We start from the raw sequence: 5,309 nt of genomic DNA on the forward strand, positions 1-5,309 counted from the left end.
TACTTAAGTGTCCCATATCTGACCCCTTTCCTGACCATCTTTTTTAAAGCACCATACCTCACTCTTATTACATTAAGTGTTTAGATTTTAGAATATTAGTCAGGGCGTCTTTGTTTTGTTCACCATGTCTGGCACACGGTATATCCTAAATCAATTTTTGTATAATAGATGAAGTGTTCCCCAAATGCAACACAGTAAGTTAATTGCCTCTTTTGCTCCTTCTCTACCTCTAGAAAAATATCTTTGGGAAATGTGAGCAAGAGCAAGAGGTATTATATCACCATAATGATATCACCATGGAGCATGTACTTACAAATAATACACAGTTTTGTCCTATTCATGTGATTTTAGAGACACCTTCATCTATCAGTTACCAACTTGTGGCTCATGAGGTTAGAAAGGTTCTTGGAACTCTTTTTAATATTTCAAAAAGTTTAATAAAACCCATGCAATTATCCTTAATAAGGCTGTGGGGAAAAACAAAAATAAATAGTCCAGAGGTTGCAAAATTTTCTCAAGTCACAGTGATTTGATAATTTTTTCATAGTATTTATAAGCCAAAAAAATGTCTTAACCATCTTATTTATTAAATATTTATATCCGCACAACTTGTTAGTAATAGTTTGTGTAAGAAATACTGCTATGTTTCCCTAGAAATTTTAAAATATCTTGCAGGGCTCTTGTGAATTTTTTGTGGTACTCTGAAGTGATTTAGAACAGAGTTTAGGAACCATGGTGCTCAGCAAAGCTTCTGAACAATGAATGAATGTTCACTATATTAATAAGACCAAATTACTGTAATTCCAGTTTAACTTGGTCAATGACAGTATCCTCAGAATCCTGGGACAAGATTGCCAAGCCAAATGCAACTATCAGAGCACAAGTTGAGTGGCTGTAGTGTTTCATTTGAATGGGTTAAATTTTGCCACTGTGACAGCCAGTGTTAAGCAACCAAGGGTTCTATGTTGCCTAGACTGAACAAGGAAAAAAGAGAGGACTCAACCTATTAAAATTAGAAATGAAAGTGGACATCACTATCAACTTTACAGAAATAAAAAAGGATTAAACAGAAGTAATATGGACAATTGTATGCCTATAATTGGATTAATTAGATTAAACAGACCAATTACTACAAAGATACAGACTACCAAAACTGACTCAATAAAAAATACAAAATCTGAATAGACCTGTAACAAAAAGTAAATTTAGCCAAAACTATGCACAAAGAAAAGTCTAGGCCTGGAAGTTTTACTGGTTAATTTAATAAAACATTTAAAGAATTAATACCACTTCTCCATGAATTCTTCCAAAAAACAGAAGAGGAGTGAACAATTTCAACTCATTTTATGGGATCACTTTTATGCTGATGCAAAATCCAGACAAGGACATGACAAGAAAGGAAAACTATGGGCCAATATTTTTATGAATATAGATACAATCTTCAACAAAGTATAGCCAACCAGATATGGGAACATATTAAAAGAATTATATATATACACCATGACCAAGTGGAATTAATGCAAAGTTGGTTTTTACATCTGAAAATCTGTGTAATGTGTGTGTGTTTATGTGCTGTATGCTCAGTTGTATCTGACTCTTTGTGATCTCATGGGAGTCCACCAGGCTTCTCTGTCCATGGGATTTTTCTAGGCAAGACTACTGGAGTGAGTAACCATTTCCTCCTCCAGGGGATATTTTTGGCCCAGGGATCGAACCCACGTCTCCTACATTGGTGGGTGAATTCTTTACCACTGAGCCACCTGGGGAGCCCAATATGTAATAATAAAGAACAAAATCTCACATTATCATCCGAATAGTGAAGAGAAAGTGTTAGTCACTCAGTCATTTCTGACTCTTTGTGACCCTATGGACTGTAGCCCACCAGGATCCTCTGTCCATGGAATTTTCCAGGCAAGAATACTGGAGTGGATTGCCATTCCCTTCTCCAGGAGATCTTCCCGACTCAGGGATATCTGAATAGATGCAGCAAACCTATTTGAAATAATCCAATACCCTTTCATGATAAAGTCACTTTAAAAATTAGGAATAGAGGGGAACTTTCTCAATCCAATAAAGGGTATCAAGTCCACAGCTAATATCACACTTGCTGATGAAAGACTGAAAACTTTCCCCCTGAAGTCAGGAACAAGACAAAGATGTTTGTTCTCATCACTTCTAGTCTACATTGTGCTAGAGATTCTAGTCAGTGGATTTAACCAAGAAAGTGAAATGAAAGTCTTCAAGATTGGAAAACAAGAAGTAAAACTATTTCAAGGTTGGAAAACAAGAAGTAAAACTGTTTCTATTCACAGATGTCATGATTTTGTATTTAGAAAATCCTAAGCAATCCAACCAGTCCATCCTAAAGGAGATCAGTCCTGGGTGTTCATTGGAAGGACTGATGCTGAGGCTGAAACTCCAATACTTTGGCCACCTCATGCAAAGAGTTGACTCATTGGAAAAGACTCTGATGCTGGGAGGGATTGGGGGCAGGAGGAGAAGGGGACGACAGAGGATGGGATGGCTGGATGGCATCATTGACTCGATGGACATAAGTTTGGGTGGACTCTGGGAGTTGGTGATGGACAGGGAGGCCTGGCGTGCTGTGATTCATGGGGTCGCAAAGAGTCAGACACAACAGCGACTGAACTGAACTGAAGCAATCCACTAAAAACTAGTAGAAGTTCAGAAAAAATATAGGTTATAATATTAATATACAAAAATCAATTGTAGACAGGGGCAGGGGACTAAGTACAAACTACTGTGTATAAAATGACCTGTAAGGATGTATTGTACACCACAGGGAGTATAGCCAATATTTTTATAATAAAATTGATTGGAGTATCATCTATGAAAATTTTGAGTCACCATGTTGTACACATGAAACTAATATATGATATTATAAATCTATGTACCTCAATTTAAAATGACTAATTATAGTTCTGTACACTAGCAATGAGTAATCTTAAAATGAAATTCAGACTTTTTTTTTACAATAGCTTAAAAAGAATAAAATACTTAGGATAGGTTTTACAAAAGTGTGAAACTTACACTCAGTAATCTTTAAAACATTGTTGAAAATGATTAATGAGGACTAAAATAAATAAAAGGACATTTTCTGTGCATGTGTCATCGTCTAACAATTGATCTACAGATTGAATTCTTGAATTCTTCTCCCTCAATTGATCTAATTCAAAGTAATCCTTATCAATCTCAGACTTGGTTTCTTTGCAGAAATTGACAAGCTGTTCTAAAATTCATATGGGGATTCAAGGAAACTGAAAGAGTCAAAATGATCTTGGAAAAGAACAAAGCTGTAAGTTGGAGGGCTTAAATTTCCCAACTTCAAAACTGACTGTAAAGCTACAGTAATCCAGACAGTGTGGCACTGGCAGAAGGACACACGTCTGGGTCAGGGGAGTGAACTGAGAGTCCAGGGTTTATAAATAAACCCTCCATTTATAGGCAGTTGAGTTTTGACACATGTACCAAAAAAATTAAATGGGGGAAAGAATAATCTTTTCAATAAATGAGACTGGAGCAACTGAATATCTGCATGCAAAAAGAAAAATAAAGTTGGACCTATATCTTACATCATATACAAAAATTAAGTAAAAGTGCATCACAGACCTAAATGTAAGAGCTGAAATTATGGCACTCTTAGAAGAAAACATGGGCATAGATCTGTTACCTGGAATTTGGCAGTGGTTTTTTAAAATATAAAAACAAAAGTATAAGAAACAAAAGAAAAAAATTGACTAATTGGACTTTATCAAAACTAACACTTTTGTACTGCAAGGAACATAATCAAGAAAGTGGAAGGACAGCCCACTGAATAGGAGAAAATATTTGCAAATCATATATCTAATAAGGGACTTGTATCTAGAGTATATAAAGGACTCTCAGAACTCAAAAATAAAAAGACAAACTAATTAAAAAATCAGAAAGGATCTGAACAGACATGTCTCCAAAAAAGGTATACAAATGGTAAATCAAAACCATAATGGGATATCACTTCATATGCTGCTGCTAAGTCGCTTCAGTTGTGTCTGACTCTGTGCGACCCCATAGACAGCAGCCCACCGGGTTCCCCCGTCCCTGGGATTCTCCAGGCAAGAACACTGGAGTGGGTGGCCATTTCCTTTTTCAATGCATGAAAGTGAAAAAATAAAGTGAAGTTGCTCAGTCGTGTCCAACTCCTAGCGACCCCATGGACTGCAGCCCACCAGGCCCTTCCGTCCATGGGATTTTCCAGGCAAGAGTACTGGAGTGGGTGCCATTGCCTTCTCCGATCATTTCATGTATGTATAATAGAAAGATGTGTAAGTTCTTGCTTGGGTGGCACGTGTACTAAAATTGGAATGTTACAGAGGAGATTAGCATTACCCCTGTGCAAGGATGATACGAACTCATGAAGAACAAGCACTGGAGAGGAAGTGGAGAAATTAGAACCCTCATACACTGCTATTCAGTTCAGTTCAGTCGCTCAGTTGTGTCCGACTCTTTGCAACCCCATGAATCACAGCACGCCAGGCCTCCCTGTCCATCACCAACTCCTAGAGTTCACTCAGACTCACGTCCATCGAGTTGGTGATGCCATCCAGCCATCTCATCCTCTGTCATCCCCTTCTCCTCCTGTCCCCAATCCCTCCCAGCATCAGGGTCTTTTCCAATGAGTCAACTCTTTGCATCAGGTGGCCAAAGTACTGGAGTTTCAGCTTTAGCATCATTCCTTCCAAAGAAATCCCTGAAGGGCTGATCTGAAGGGCTGATCTCCTTCAGAATGGACTGGTTGGATCTCCTTGCAGTCCAAGGGACTCTCAAGAGTCTTCTCCAACACCACAGTTCAAAAGCATCAATTCTTCAGCACTCAGCCTTCTTCACAGTCCAACTCTCACATCTATACATGACCACAGGAAAAACCATAGCCTTGACTAGATGAACCTTTGTTGGCAAAGTAATGTCTCTGCTTTTGAATATGCTATCTAGGTTGGTCATAACTTTTCTTCCAAGGAGTAAGCGTCTTTTAATTTCATGGCTGCAGTCACCATCTGCAGTGATTTTGGAGCCCAGAAAAATAAAGTCTGACACTGTTTCCACTGTTTCCCCATCTATTTCCCATGAAGTGATGGGACCGGATGCCATGATCTTCATTTTTCACTCTCCACTTTCACTTTCATCAAGAGGCTTTCTAGTTCCTCTTCACTTTCTGCCATAAGGATGGTGTCATCTGCATATCTGAGGTTATTGATATTTCTCCTGGCAATCTTGATTCCAGCTTGTGTTTCTTCCAGTCCAGCGTTTCTCAT

General features: G+C 38.2%; 1 non-coding gene across 1 annotated transcript; it reads left to right on the top strand.

Annotated features, from left to right (window-relative positions):
* Positions 1 to 4,326: 4,326 nt before the first annotated feature.
* Positions 4,327 to 4,431, top strand: LOC133246951 (U6 spliceosomal RNA). Its single transcript, XR_009736201.1, has one exon. It is a non-coding gene; the product is annotated as a U6 spliceosomal RNA (small nuclear RNA).
* Positions 4,432 to 5,309: the final 878 nt, after the last annotated feature.

This window comes from Bos javanicus, chromosome 4, assembly GCF_032452875.1.
Source record: "Bos javanicus breed banteng chromosome 4, ARS-OSU_banteng_1.0, whole genome shotgun sequence".
Taxonomy (NCBI): domain Eukaryota; kingdom Metazoa; phylum Chordata; class Mammalia; order Artiodactyla; family Bovidae; genus Bos; species Bos javanicus.